The sequence below is a fragment of the Neovison vison genome, chromosome 3 (assembly GCF_020171115.1).
Source record: "Neovison vison isolate M4711 chromosome 3, ASM_NN_V1, whole genome shotgun sequence".
Taxonomy (NCBI): domain Eukaryota; kingdom Metazoa; phylum Chordata; class Mammalia; order Carnivora; family Mustelidae; genus Neogale; species Neogale vison.
Genome location: NC_058093.1, coordinates 55,806,089 through 55,822,231, shown reverse-complemented (window position 1 = coordinate 55,822,231; position 16,143 = coordinate 55,806,089). Strand labels below are relative to the sequence as shown.

Below are 16,143 nucleotides of genomic sequence, written 5' to 3'. Positions count from 1 at the left end.
TTGGTTTCCTGTCTTAATAAGTCATCTTTGCGAGGACAAAGCCATTTCAAAGTCAAGGCTTAATTTCCCTCATCACAATGAAAGTTTCTCCTGCTTTTGTTCCTTAGGGGAGGAGATGTTTTTGAACTTCACAGTGGCTTTTCAGTTTTGTTTAACAAAGGGCTGAAGCATGTGCTACCAATAACATACAAAATCAAACAAGACAAATTTAAACACAGTTTACTGTTTTTGCCTTTTTTATCCTACAGACCATTCTTATAGGATGGTAGTTTTAAAGTCTCTTTTTCAACCTGTAAAATAGATCTTGAGGCCACTACAAGTATTGCCTGAAGATATTAGCCAGAAAGTTCAACGGAAATCCCAGACACCACTAGGAAAGAAAGCAGAAACATGACTTGACATGTGTACAAAATCATCATAAATTTGTATTTGGGAGACTGAATTATTCCTAATGTGTTTCAGAAAATGATGCCTATAATGACCATGAAATCAAGTCATTCTTGTAAGAGTTGCTAGAGTTGATGGACGGAACCTCGAGTATGGAATATAGTGGTGATATTATTATTTAAATCTATTAACCTATTTAATTTATGAGTTTAATAATTATAACTGATGCCTACTATGTTGGCAAAGACTCATGAACAAAAAGGACCGTCCCTGTTTTCAAGGACCTGACAGTCTAATGAGGAATTCAGAAATTCTTGGTGAAGGCAAGCACAAATACAATGGGAACATATGGGAGCGGCGTCTAAACCAGGTAGGAGGTGGCAGGGGGAGTCAGGAATTCTTCATGGTTGAAGGGAACATCTTCCAGAAATGGGAAATACCTTTCTGTCAAATACCCATGGCGATTTAAAGGAACTGACAGTGATTTGGTATAGTTGAAGCATATGATTTGGAGTGGGCTAGGGAAAGGTTTTGGTGAAAGAAAAGATTAAATAGATAAGTTGAATCCAAGTTATGGGAAGTCCGTAGAAGCCTTACATCTCATAAGGTTTGAGTTGGGTAAATTCTTTTAATTTATTAATTATAATTAATTGAATTAAACAATTAATACATTTAGTGGCTTATACTTTTTCTATTTCCAAAAGGATTTTAATATATGCATAGAGATTTAACAAATTCTAGAATACTAGAAGAAAAAAGAACTTGGGAAGTAATTAACCATGGGTGGGTTTTACTTATTAATACATAAATGGCTTTAAAATGGGATTAGATACATAAATGGTAGGTTGTTAAGGAAACTTGTTTATTTAAGGCCATCCCACACCTTCCCAGAAAGGGACCTCATGTCTGAGTCTCAGACAGAGCATTTCTTTTGGTCTGATCTGGTATTATGTGTCCTGGATATTTTTATCCTTATCCCTTATGTATACATACCCATCTATTTGAGGTAGGCTCAGTAAATACGATCTTCAGGTGAGCTTGGAACATCAGAGAATATTTAGAAAGCTAAAGTCCCTATCTACTTTTGGAGAAAATCCAGACATCCCATCTTCCATTGATTGCATTTTTGAGTGACTTTTTAGCAATAAAACTCTCTACCTCCAAATTAAGCTTCTATGGAATCATTGATTAAAATGGCTGATTAAAAACAACTTTAGGGGAAAAAACCCTTAAGACAATTTTCTCTTACTGAATTCTTCTCAAGTTCTTTCTATGAAATGCTGTAAGTTGAATCTCTCTTAGCTCATCCCAAGTGGAAACAGAGAACAATGATTCCTCTGTATAAAATTCCTAGTCATTCTCCAAGATCACTTTCAGTTTCCCATTAGCCTTATCATTGCTATATAAGGAGTCTTACTTTCTTTATATTTTCTTGAGTCAGTTCCTGATCCTTTAATAACATTTGCTGACCTCCTTCTGAATTCCCTCTTAAGAAATTCAAGTATTGATTCCGAGACATTTAATGATCTCCCTTTCTAGTGTCTTAGTAGATAGATACAGAGTTGGGCTTAAATTGTAATTATTTGAGGTACAAGTTAGCTAATAAGAACTAAGTATACAGCTACTGTCCAGAGCACATGGATATGCACAAACACTGACACAAACACAGGTACAAACACATGTGTGCAGAATAGGGTCTAGGGGATAATGTAGACAAAGGAGCAGGGATTTTGAACAGAAGAAAATCAGATATAAAATTTATAAAAAGGAATTTCTGACTTCACCTTAGGAGAGCCAATTAATAAAGTAATGACTCAATATGAACATTATTCAGGTCAGTTGTTTGGTATAGGTTATGGTTCCACATGTTTTGACTTGGGAGAAGTCAGACCACTTTGAAAGGAAGGCAGGTTGGAGGAAGTGGGGAAGTGAATTAAAGTTGAGAAATATCTAACGCCCCTTGTCCCTTGGGCAAGGGGCGTTAGAGAGGAGAAGGGAATTTGGGTAAATTGGAAGGGGAGGTGAACCATGAGAGACTATGGACTCGTAAAAACAATCTGAGCGGGGCGCCTGGGTGGCTCAGTGGGTTAAGCCGCTGCCTTCGGCTCAGGTCATGATCTCAGGGTCCTGGGATCGAGTCCCGCATCGGGCTCTCTGCTCAGCAGGGAGCCTGCTTCCCCCTCTCTCTCTCTGCCTGCCTCCCTGCCTACTTGTGATCTCTCTCTGTCAAATAAATAAATAAAATCTAAAACAACAACAACAACAAAACAATCTGAGGGGTTTGAAGTGGCGGGGGGGTGGGAGGTTGGGGTACCAGGTGGTGGGTATTATAGAGGACACGGCTTGCATGGGGCACTGGGTGTGGTGAAAAAATAATGAATAATGTTTTTCTGAAAATAAATAAATTGGAAAAAAAAGTTGAGAAATATCACATAACTATACTTTATCTTTGTGTTTTTCCATTTTACTACTAAGGGGATTTACAGTAATAATGTACTAGTAAATATTTAATGACTTGCTGGGGTTTGGGGAAGGGGATGGGATAAGTCCTGATTTGTAGTATTTGCTGATTTCTGTGGTATACATACTTTCACCATGGCTTACTTCAAACAACCAACCTGATGTCACCTAACACAGAATCTGGAGGAAATGTGCAGTTATATGCCATTATATAGTATTCCTACTGTACAGACACAACAGATATAAATAAACTCAAGAGCATAGGTAATAGTAAAATAATTCAGAAGTGATGAATTTTGATTATTTATTACCTTTGTTATTCTTTTCGTGTTGTATTAAGTTTTAACTTTAATTCCAGTGTAGTTAACATATAGTGCTATATCAGTTTCAGGTGTACAATACAGTGATTCAATGATTCTATGCATTACTCAGTGCTCCTCATCACAAGTGCCCTCCTTAATTGCCATCACTTATTTCACCCATCCCTCCAAGACCTCCCCTCTGGGAACCATCCATTTGTTCTCTATAGTTAAGAGTCTGTTTCTTGGTTTGCTTCTCTTTTTTTCCTTCGCTCATTTGTTTTGTTTCTTAAGTTCCACATATGAGTGAATTCATATGGTATTTGTTTTCTCTGACTTATTTCACTTAGCATTATACTTTCTAGCTCTATCCATGTTGATGCAAATGGCAAGATTTCATCTTTTTCATGACTAATAGTATTCCATTGCATATACACCACATCTTCCTTATCCATTCTTCTATTGATGGACACTTTGGCTACTTCCACAATTTGGCTATTGTAAATAATCCTGCAATAAACACGGGGGTGCTTATATCCCTTTGAATTGGTCTTTTTGTATTTTTTGAGTAACTACCCAGTAGCACAGTTACTGGAATGTGGGGTTCTATTTTAAACTTTTTTGAGGAACCTCCGTATTGTTTTCCACAGTAGCTGCATCAGTTTGCATTCCCATCAACAGTGCATGAGTGTTCCCATTTGTGTTCTCCACGTTCTCGCCAACACTTGTTTTTTTCTCGTGTTTTTGATTTCAGCCATTATGACAGGTGTGAGGCGATCTCATAATAGTTTTGATTTGCATTTCCCTGATAACAAGTGATGTTGAGCATCATTTCCCATATCTGTTAGCCATGTTACCTTTGTTTTTAAATACAACTTGTTTCATTGTAAGTTAATATAATGTTTATTAATGGCTGTATTAAAGAACTAGTTTGCAAAGGTCCTGAACGTTTGGCAGTTGGCTCTTTCCAGCTGGTATGATAGCTTTGGCACTTGACTAAGGCTCACAGTTACCCCAGCAGATGAAAGCAATCATAGGACTTAAGTCTCATGAAGAGATAATTGAGATTCCCTGTGGCTTGCTATGGAATTGCCTGTTTGCATACCTGCTGTGCCATATTAGCTGTTCTGCCTCCCTGTGAATTCTCCCAAAATTCAGAAGTGAGGTCCTAAACATCATGCACCTACTGGACACTCTTCACTTATTCTGGCTTGTCTGGTCAGCTTGAAGAAAAGTAGAAGGTTTTCCAGAAACTTGTAAGTCTTGAGTGGAAGACTGAAGGACCTGGATACAGGGAATATTTTCATCTGGTGTACTTACTAACACTGGTAGTTTAGGAAGCAGAGTCACACATAGGTAATTCTCAGGTTGTGCCACATATGAACTTTAAAAAATAGTTTCCAAGGTGTCTATGACCAGAAAGACAGGGTCTGAGCTATGAACAAAGGTACTTCTTAAGATGGAGCAAATATTTTTGGCAGAAGTCTTCACAGTCCTAATAAAAGTCAGTGGTGGGGCAGAGGATTACCTTAAATTTTAAGAGAAAAGGCAAAAATTCACAGGGAACAAGAGCAGCAAAACCTTGGGGCTACATGGTTGTTGAATGATGATGAATTCCCAGACATTTGACTGGAAGATTGATAATTATAGCACAGAAATTAGGACCATGAACTTTAAATTTAATTAGGATGTTGGACATGCTTTCAAGTGAATGATGAAACACAGGAGACAACAGTATAAGCCAATGAATATATCGGGGAAAGTGGAAAATAACAAGAGCAATAGATTCTGTCTGAGAGCATTTGGAGAGTGGGAAAATATGAGATATGTACTTCAAATATAGAGAATAGCCCAATAAGGTCCATTAACTGGAAATAACATCAAAAGGTAGAGAACAGATAATTCCTCCTACATAGGCTCACATTTGGGCATGGATGGCCAGAAGCCAGGGAGGGAGCATCTCACATGTTCCCACAAACAGCAGTGGAGTACATTATCCCCAAGCGAGACAAGTAGAGAATACAGCATGTGCAGAGCTATAAAAGTGAGCCTGGAGTTACCAGCAGGTGATGGAACATCCACAAATATCAGGAGCCTGTGGCAGGAATCAAAAACAAGCTGATGAGCAGGAAGGGGATGGGATGCTGGAAGGAGAATATTATAGTCAGAAAAGGCCAAGTGTGTGGGAATATCCAAAGTAAGATATTAAGTGATCAATGGACAAGGCATTGGAAGTAGTATAAACACAGAGCAGAAATAGGGAGGCAAAAAGCGGGATCCAAGAGACTGATTACCAAAACAATTTTCTACCTTTTTTTTTTTTTTTAAGAGAGGGAGAGAGGGTTGGGAAGGGGGCAGAGGAAGAGGGGGAGAGAAAATCCAAAGCAGACTCTGTGTCCAGTATGGAGCCTGATGGGGGGAGGTGGGGGGGCTCTATCTTACAACCCAAAGGTCACGACCTGAGCCAAAATCAAGAGTTGGACACTTAACCCACTTCCACCCAGGTACCCCTTATTTTCTACTTTCTTAGTGCTGGGTTTTCAGTTGTTCCCATGTAACAAGCACTAATCCAGAGAAGCAGTGGTGTCCAAATTTACAGAGCAAAAAAATGTATAACCTAACGATTATGTGAAAATATAATCCCAGAATCCTACCACTGGTGATTTTAGGTTAAGCCCAGGAATTTGCATTCTAAAAATAAACACCACTGAAAATCCCATTTCAGTTAGTTCACCAACCACTTTCTGAGAAATACAGAAGTATCATCAATCCAAGGGCCCTGATGGTGAGATGGTTCTGTTAATAGCCCAGAGTTTCCGCATTTCTGCCTGGTGAGCAAATGCTAACTCCTGTGAGAGGCAAGTTCATGGCCCAGCTATCTCAATTTGTTGCAGTTGCTTGGAAACATCTACTCCTTTTACTTGGTTTTGTATCTTATTTGACTTTTAATGTTGCCATTTTACCTTGGGTTTAATATTACACATCATTTTAAATCTTGTTTGGAAACAGGTAGGATAAACATCCTAATTAAATTTAAAATTAATTGCTGATGGCCTCTCTCATGTAATCAGAAGTGGAAAAAGTAAGTAATGCTGTTTAGATATTAGTTGAATAATAAAATGTGCTATGCTGAATCTTTCATGGTAATGTATATGAGAGTACCTTGAAAACTAAAGTTTTATATAACTAGGTGATATTTAAAATATTCATACTTAACATCTACCAAATAAGTATGTGTATTTATTATATTCCTAGAAAGTCTTTATATACTCAAAGCTTCTTGTACTTATGATATTTTATTAATTGAAGGGGGAAAGTCCATATTTTCTGTCACATATGCATAAAGAGAAGAATACATCACTTTGTCCAAATATTGTGGCTCTTTATTCTTTGTAGCTCTTCCAAATCCTACAGACAGAGAGAGGATTATCAGTACTCTCTGAATGTGTGTGGGTTTGAAAGCTCTAAACGTTTCTAGAAGAGCAAGGCTTTTGATACTTTTTTTTTTTTTTTTAAATACTTGGGAGCTTTTGGAGCAAGTTAATCCTTATGATGTCTCAGACTAATGCTCCACAAACTATACCTTCCTAAGACTTCCACAGAGTGGACATAACTGATTTTATGTTGGACCAGGTTCAGATAGGGTCTTCCTATTGTCTGTTTGGCAATTGGACTATTTGCAGAAAGACTCACGTCCATCTGCAATTATGCCAATGTCTACATAAAATGTTTTTATGCATTCAAATGAAGCAATTCAAGCAAACATTTCTGCTTGGATTGACAAATACCTATAAGAGAGAAATGCTGGCTATGCCTGGCTAAGGTGACAAAATTATTTTCAAAACCGAGGATCTAGGCAGAAGATAGATTTATTGATGTGACAGTCTTCAGGGAAACCAGAAACTTGATCTCAGAAAGATGTATATTCAAAAGGAGGCTTTAGGGAATATTCTTGTCTCTTGAAATAATGGAGAATCTGGCAGGAGGAGTTGTGACATCTGGGAGAGGACAATAAAGACTAAAATTTAGAGTTACTCGGAGAGAAAATGTGAGTTGCCTTTCATATATGTGACAAGGTTGGCTGTATCTTTAAGAAATTAGAACTGTGTGTAAATAGAGGACAAACTAATGGTTGCCAGAGGGGAGGGGAGTGGGGGAATGGGCAACCTGAAAGGAATGTAACATTGTGTGTCAACTATACTTCAATTGAAAATAGTAAGGATGAAGGATGTGTACATGTAGTGTTAATATTTGAAGAGCATATTTAACTATTGCCCATTGTGTTAGTCATTTCGGGCAGCCATATTTAATTTTTGTTTCAAAACTATTTTTCCAGTTTTATCAATTTTGGTTACTTTAATAAGTAAGGTAATTCCTTATGTTAAAAAAAAAAAAGAAATTAGAATTGTGTCCACCTTCAGGTTATAGCTTTTAAAGGAAAAAAAATCACTTTCTTTTGGTATCCAGGCCATTGGATCACCCAGTAACTTGAATTAGGGTAAATAATCTAGGCCTTTCGTTAGTTTAATTTAGACTAAGTGGATTTTCCTGTTGGCTTATGGTTTGGGGGTCATGACTAGGGCTCCTGGGAGAGCCAGGCTTGTTTCTTTTCTGAGGTTGATAACTAAGAAGGTCTTAAGAATGGAGAGAGCTCTTCTTCCTAAGGAACCTCTCGTGCTATTGCTTTACACTCTGTGCAAAATATGAACAGAGACAACCCATCTCTTGGTGTCTTTGTTAGCTGTCTAGAGAGGCCAACATCTGGCTAATGTAACCCTTCTTTTTTTTTTTTTTTAAAGATTTAATTTATTTGACAGAGAGAGATCACAAGTAGGCAGAGAGGCAGGCAGAGAGAGAGAGAGAGAGAGGAGGAGGAGGAGGAAGAAGCAGGCTCCCTGCCTAGCAGAGAGCCCGATGCGGGACTCGATCCCAGGACCCTGAGATCATGACCCGAGCTGAAGGCAGCGGCTTAACCCACTGAGCCACCCAGGCGCCCCATAACTCTTTTTTAAATGTAACTTTTATTAAGTAAAATTCCATGAAAGTTAATTACCTGTTTTGTTTACACCAGCAACTTACTTAGGAAACTCTGCATTACTTCTCTTCTAGACTGTCTACCTTTTCCCCAGCTGCTCCCCAAGCTTGGGATTAAACTATAATTCTGATATTCTATTAAATTGTACAAATTGTGTGTTTTTGTTCACCTGCTTTACTGTACTTCTCTGATCCATGACTCTCCTCTAGGAATTTCTCCATTTCTCCATTCAAAGAGAGGTTGCAAGGAATATAGGTGTGGATATCTCTAGCTTAATGTAGGAAAGGAAAATACAGGTTTTTTTTGAAATTTATTTCTGCCTGTAACTAAACAGTGTTGTTGAGAAAATAATACATATCCTTTAAAAGGGGAGCTGAAGGTCAGTGATGTAAGTATTATTATTTTTAAAGAGTTTACTTATATATTTGAGAGAGAAAAAATATGGGCAGGGTGGTAGGAGCAGGGGGAGAAGCAGGCTTCCCGCTGAGCCACATTCTGAACATGTGGCTCAGTCCTAGGACCCTGGGATCATGACCTGAGTCGAAGGCAGAAGCTTAACGACTGAGCCGCCCAGGTGCCCCTGTAGGAATTACCTTTAAATTTATCTGGATCTCTGCCCTGTTTATTATTTTCTCTTTTCCGGTAAATTTGGTTTCCTGTCACTTCAGTCTATAGTACTATTTCCAATTTTGTTTATCTGCTTGAGCTGTGGAGAAAGCCACACATCTCTCTCTTGGCTTCAAGTAATAGCCTTTCTTGAACGTCGGCTTCAGCATCTCACCTGGAAAAATTGCAGTACTGCCATTAGAGCTCATGGAGCTGGCCCTGGGGATAGGCCCTCTCCCCTGAGATCCAAACATCACTGTTCACTTGGCCAGACTGTAGGGTGCACTGAATCTGCCTCTAAAGAGAGAAAACATACAGTGATTTCAGAGTTCAGTCCCTAAGGCTGAATTCTGAGACCGAAAAGAGATTGCTAAGAGAGGCGTGACTGGGCAGGAAGTCACTGGAGAGGCGAGCCGAAACTTGGAGGCAGAAACTCCAGGGGCGACGAGAGTCTATCAGCATTTATAGGAGCCAAGGAAAAAAGTATGAGGAAAATCATGCCCAAAACAAAATACATTTCATCTTTTGTTTTTTTAAGAAAACATACTTAAAATGTCTAACCAAAAAGAAAATATTTTCGTGGTAAAGAAAATATTCTATGTTTGTAGAGGGAAGATTAGCAGGGTTATAAAAAAAAAAAAAAAAAGAGAGAGGGAAAAAAAAAAAAAAAAAAAAAAGCCCCCAAAGGTGTTTATGAAAGTAACCATTCTGCTACATTGATTTTTTTTTTTTTTTAACTTCAAATGTTAAAGAGGCTGTTTGTGAAGCCTCTTCGCTGATCATTTCCTAGGCTGAAAGAAAATCAGGGTTTACTTCATTGCTGTGGGCAGCTGAATCACTATAAAAATCTTTGGTCCTTTTGATGTTTGCTGTCTACAGAAGTTCTGAGAGACCTGGGAAGGAAGAAAGAGAATGTAAGGGGGATTTTCAAACAATATTAGAGAAGGCAAGTTTTATTAATCCTATTTACTTAAATCATTTGTTTGAAGAAGAGGACTGTGGTTTCTTTTGTTCTCAATGCCATCCCATTGGGATTCCTGAAGAAGAGAAACCAGTTCCATCAAAATGACACAAATGTCTATCTCTGGAAATAAGGGACCAGTTGAAGTCAGAAGTTGAAAATAGAAAAACAAACAAACAAACAAAAAAACCAAACTGAAATGTTATAATTTGATAACCCAGTGGTGTATATTACTAGTATGGCTTTTTAAAATTTCAGTCTAACATGATGCTTCTTTCAGTTTTGATTATTCCAAAAACACTCTTCTTGAAATTAGGGTCATCAGAAATTATACGTATCTTATAAGAATTCCTCAGAAAAAAATCCAGTAAAACAAAACACCCATGCTTGTCACCTTCTTACCTTTAAATTATTTCTTTTTCTTTACAAACCATAGTACAAAAATTTAAAGAAAGCTAATATTGTGAGGTAAGCCCTCAACCCTCAATGAGTTCCCTTCTTATATAACAGATAAAATGATTAGATAGATTCTTGAAGATTTTTTAAAATGCAATACATATTAGCTGTAACACTAAACTTGATCTACTGTGAACCATTTGTGAGTTCAAGAGTCACTGTGCAAATTACCCAATTAGTGTCGAATGACAGATGTCTCTTCTTAGTGAATTCCTATGATGGCAACTGGCAAGCTTCTAGATGGATTAAAAAATATGTGTTTGTTTACTTGATAGGTGTTTCTAATTGCTCTGAGCTTATCATAAAAAGCATAGGATTATGATTTTTACATATTCATATATGTGACACTTAATAAAAATATGTTGAACAAATGAAATAATGAAGGCAATTAGGCAAATAAATGCTGCTGTACTGGGGTAGTCTGTTACATTCCAGATCATCATAAATCATTGCTGAGAGCCAAGTCATTCCTGCCTCTGCTGCCCCTCCAAAACCACAGGACTAGCAAGTCTGTGTCATGGATGTCATGGCTTTTAGCATCCATGGTTCCAGATTGTCCAAAGGATCTAAGCACCTGATTTGTTTTCCATTGTTTCAACTTCTCTTACTCCTCTGTCACGTCCCCAAATGATTACGTATCTTACAAGGAATACCCACTGATTAGACAGGCTTAACAGAAGGGTGTATATTCAACTTATTCTTTATTTTTTATTCTGTCGACTCTTGTTATTTACCTACAATTTAGAAAATTTTAATTGAATGTTTGCTATTACATTTAAAATTTTGTTTGTCATTTATTCTTTCATTTTTTTGATGAATAATGAATATTGCCTTCTGTTTTAGGCACTATGCTAGTTGTTAGAGACACAAACTCATTTAAGACACAGCCAATGTACTCAGGAAATGTAGTCTAACACAAACAACACATGGAAACAAATCACTGTAGTGCAAATGAATAAGTGTATATCTGTTTATGCCTATTACTTTGCTTACTTGAATATCTCTGCTTGTTCAATGGAAAGACAAGTAATATTTCCCAAACTGGATTCTATTAGAAAAAGCTATTATCAGATAATTTGGGGAAATTAGCATACTAGTCTTCTTTTTGAAAATTCATAATGCATACCACCATATTCTAATAAATATTCCGAGAGATTCTACTATAAAGAAACCCATTTCACTTTGTTTATCTTTCTGAAGCTTACTTGAATAGCCAAACACATTATCCATGGCACACATCTTAACATCCTGTGGGATATTAACATTCCATGGGCCATCAATTTTGAAATGAGCTGATTATCAATTGGGACAGCTGGGTACATGCCCTCCTGTTATAGAGGATGAAAAAATAAGTATTCCCTTATACATAAGTGATATGTTGACTGGTCAGGACTCCTCAGAAGCAACTGAGAGAAACCTAACTCAAACTAGCTTAGGCAGACAGGAGAATAGATTGAGTCACACGAATGGGAATCCAAGAATGGGTCTTGCCTCAGGGACTCAAATGGCACCTTTAGGTTCTTCTCACTCTCTTTCTACTTCTTTACTCTTACCTGTTCATGCATTGGTCTGGACTTTCTCATATGTCTGGGCTGGGGAGACTGGGGAGAAAGGAGACTATTCCTGAACAGCTCCAGGCTTATTTACATTATTTTTACTTAGTGACCTTGAAAAGAAAAGAAAATTTTTCTTCTTCAAAAGCCATATATAAATCCCCAGGAAAGATTCTGATTGACTTAACTGAAGCTCACACTTCAGCTGATTGGCCAATCACTGCAGTGTAGTATTATTAACCATATCTGGTCACCAGGAATGTTGAGGGGGGTGGTATTCTCTGATTAAAGGTTTTAACAGACCTAGAAGGAATGAGGAAAGGCAGTTGGAAAGGGATTGATGTTACTAGGTTGATGTTAGAGGATAAACCAGAAAGATGTCTACCACAATGTGGTCTAATTATCAAAATCTAGATTTGGCCATAATAGGTAGTTAGCCCTAGGATCTAATTACTGCCAAAAATCAGGGATAAAAATTAAAAAAAGACAACTTTTCTAATATTAAAGTCATTATTTTTAGAATACCTCTTCTAATGTAAAAAATGGTTTATTGCTAATAATCCCAAATATTGTGACCTCAGACAGGTTTAATTATATAAAAGATTTTCTTGGCTCCAAAAAGTTGTATTGTTCAAAGTTATATATTCTATGATTTTTAAATACTTGAAATGATTAGCCCTGCTATAAATATTTCAGGTTAAAATCACTACAGACATACTATAAGGTATTAAGCAATAGGAACTTATTTCTCTGCCTTTGGATTAGAGCAAACCTAAAATAACAGACTAGGTAGAGGGGTACCTGTGTGACTCAGTCGGTTGGGCATCTGCCTTCAGCTCAGGTCATGATTCCAGGGTCCTGGAATCAAGCCCCACATCAGGCTTCCTGCTCAGTAGGGAGCCTGCTTCTCCCTCTCTCCCTGCTTGTGCTCTCCCTCTGTCAAGTATAAAAATAAAATTATATATTAAAAAAAAAAAAAAGACTAGGTGGAATCTTGGCCCTCTCAACTCTTAAGAGGATGTGGGTTGGCATTCCAGACTTCTCATAGACATGTGTCATTAGGTTTGTTCCTAAGATTTTTTTGCGTATGGAAAAAACTATGCCAAACTCAGATGCCCATTAAAGCAGATGCTCTGTATTATTGATAGTTATATATGAATATGAAGTAGTTATACTTGAGAGATTTGTCTAAAACCAATTTTGTGATATTGCATAAAGAAAAAAATAAACGATCCGAGTATTTGGGGGTTTGAAGGAGGTGGAGGCTACAGATACTAATGCCTGGATTATAGCAGGAGTCAGACTTCCCAGAAGATGTTTTTAAATTAAGAAGATTTTTCATGTTGGAAAAATCTTGGGTGAGCAGATGAGGAGAAACCTGTAAAGGAAAAGGAGGGGAAAGCAGAGGGGTAGGATGTGCATTTCATGAGGGGGTCATTCGTAGCAGGCATGGTGGACAGGTTAAGTCAGAGGAGCTCGAAAAGAAGCTAGATTTACATTTGGGAGTCCCTGGTGATATTGGGGGTTTCCAGGAAGTGGAGGAGTCAGACTGCATGGGTTTTGGGTTAAATGAGAAGTGAAGAACTGACAAAGTATGGCTTTTTCTTTTAAAATATTTTGCAGCGATGGGAAAATGAAAAAGAGGATGGCAGTTGGAAAGGGATTCAGAGTTGGGAGACATATTTTCCCCCATTTGAAGAAGTTTGTCTATAGAGGGAAAAGATGCATGAAGGGGGGATCAAGAAGGAGACTAAAGAAATAGGAAAGGAAGAAATTCATTTTGGAAGCAAGGTCCTAGAAACAACTAGGCTTATGGGATAAAAGCCCAGGTTTAAGAAGCAAAGGACTTGAATAAGAACTAGTCTTAACATAATTGGAAGTGGGCAAAGCATGTCAGGGAAAGGAATGCTTATAGCCTTTCCAGTAAAGTAGGAAGGGAGGTTCTCTGCTAAGAGGGAGAATGTTAAGCAGCTGGTGAAAATACAATTTGGAGGAGTGAGTGTGGAGTGTTCAGGTAAAGTTCGACCTCATAAATACGTAATAAATTCAGCAAAAGATTGGAGCTGGGAATTGGCAGGACATATGTAGAAAAAAAAAAACAAGTAGGGGTTACTAGTCATAATACTCTTACAAACATAGACCCAGGGATACACAGCTGAAAAGAGAATGAAGTAAATAAAATCTGGCTGTGTCTCATAACCTGGGGGCAGGGGGTAAGATGTAGAACAGTAAGTTTCATGAGGGAAGATCTAGCCCCATGTCTGGCACACAGAACACAGTTTAAATAGATCATTGAAAAATGGAGAACCTGATGGGCTAGAGTAGCTGGTTGAGTACAGATAGATGATGAGAGCATAAGAAAGGTAGGCAGTCAGCAGGCAACCCACGCCTGGAGTTGCAGGCATTATCAGTATATGTGGTGGCCCTGATATCAGTCAGAACAGAATTCCTTTGTTTCAGATTTGGGCAGGAGGGGCACCTGGGTGGCTCAATTGGTTAGGTGACTACCTTCAGCTCGGTCATGATCTGGGGGTCCCAAGATGGAGACCCACATCAGGCTCCCTGCTCAGCGGAGAGCCTGCTTCTCCCTCTCCTACTGCGTGGCTCTCTGTCTGCTTGTGTGCTCACGTTCTCTCTCTGTCAAAATATAAATAAAAAAAGTCTTGGGGCACCTGGGTGGCTCAATCGTTAAGCGTCTGCCTTCGGTTCAGGTCATGATCCCAGGATTCTGGGATCAAGTTCCACAGGGCTCCCTGCACGGTGAGAAGTCTGCTTCTTCCTCTCTCACTTCCCTTGCCTGTGTTTCTACTCTCACTGTGTCTGTCAAATAGATAAATAAAATCTAAAAAAAAAAATCTTTTAAGATTTTGGTAAGAAACAGTTTTAGGTGATACCAAGCTCCAAGTCTGGTCAAAGGAATGAGCTGCTGGGAGCACCTGGGTGGCTCAGTGGGTTAAAGCCTCTGCCTTCAGCCCAGGTCATGATCCCAGGGTTCTGGGATCAAGCCTCACATCGGGCTCTCTGCTCAGCAGGGAGCCTGCAACCCTTCTTCTCTCTCTGCCTGCCTCTCTGCCTACTTGTGATCTCTGTCTGTCAAATAAATAAATAAAATCTTTAAAAAAAAAAAGGAATGAGCTGCTGAGACAGGGGAGAAGTGGAGGCTGTTGAGGCTCAAAGGACTGCAAGGGGGAGTTTTGAATAACCCTCAGTAAGTGTTGGGCAGTGACATGGGCAACTAGTAGTTGATTCCAAGAATCCTATCAGAAAGAGGATGGTATAATCTCAATGTCAATGGATAAAGCTTTCCTAGAACTGGTGCTAGAAAGCCAGGAAAATGCCAGCCTTCTCCTTCCACAATTTTAAAGGGAAGCATGGGAGTAGTGTCACCTGGGAAGCACTGGTTTTCAATTAAGAAAAACTATTAAAAGGAGCAACCAAGAGTGACGTGGGATGGGGTTATATGCTCCAGTGAAGGGAATATTTCATCACTCGCCTTGTTTAGACTTGCTAGTCTGTGATCAAAAAAATGACTTTTATTCTTGTTTTTAATTCTTTATAGAAGGTGCACCTCTTGAAATGCTATTAGAAAGGAGTGTGCTAGGCAAATTTTAAGGGTATGAAAAGATTACTGAAATTTAGAAGGGTTAGGAAAGGGTCAACAAGAGGAGGGTAAATAAATTGTTGTAGAAATGTCTTTTGGGGGCACCTAGGTGGCTCAGTTGGTTAAGCGACTGCCTTTGGCTCAGGTCATGATCCTGGGGTTGTGGGATCAAGTCCCGAGTCAGCCTCCCCCTGCACTTCGGGGAGCCTGCTTCTCTCTCTCTGCCTGCCATTCCTCCTGCTTGTTCTCTCTCTGTCAAATGAATAAGTAAAATCTTAAAAAAAAAAAAAAAAAAAAAAAAAGAAAAAAGAAAAGAAAGAAAGGAAAAGAAAAAAATTTCTTTCTGCACTACTATAGGGAAAGAGCTAATATGATATTTGTGACATTCTTTCAGTAACCCTCTCCCTACATCTTATCATGTATTCAACTCTGGATTCCTAGGCTTCAGTCCTTGTTTCACTGCTGTTTATAAGACCGTACTTCTAACTCAAGTGAAGTCAGACAGCGAGGTTGAAATTGATCACAGCAACCAGGAAAACGTACTTCACTCTCTTTTGTGGGTTTTCACTTCCAGTGTGAGAAATATCCACCCTTTTGGAGCTACAAGAGTTATTTCCAAAGGAAGTGGCTCATACCTCCCCTTTTTGCCCCCTAGATTTTATTTATTTATATGATAGAGAGAGAGAGAGAGAGCGCGCGCGCACACGAGCATGAAAGGGGAGAAGGTCAGAGGGAGAAGCAGACTCTCCAGGGAGCTGGGAGCCCAGTACGGAACTCGATCCTGG

At 38.6% G+C, this 16,143-nt stretch overlaps 2 protein-coding genes across 2 annotated transcripts in view; one reads left to right on the top strand and one right to left on the bottom strand.

Annotated features, from left to right (window-relative positions):
- Positions 1 to 16,143, top strand: part of CCDC148 (coiled-coil domain containing 148) — a 205,252-nt gene that overhangs the window by 173,854 nt on the left and 15,255 nt on the right. The gene's annotated exons all lie outside the window — the stretch shown is intronic.
- UPP2 (uridine phosphorylase 2) overlaps positions 9,361 to 16,143 on the bottom strand; it is an 84,267-nt gene continuing 77,484 nt past the window's right edge. Inside the window, exon 7 of the transcript XR_006383811.1 lies at positions 9,361 to 9,680. The gene's annotated coding sequence lies outside the window, so the exon portion shown is untranslated. The remainder of the gene's footprint in view (positions 9,681 to 16,143) is intronic.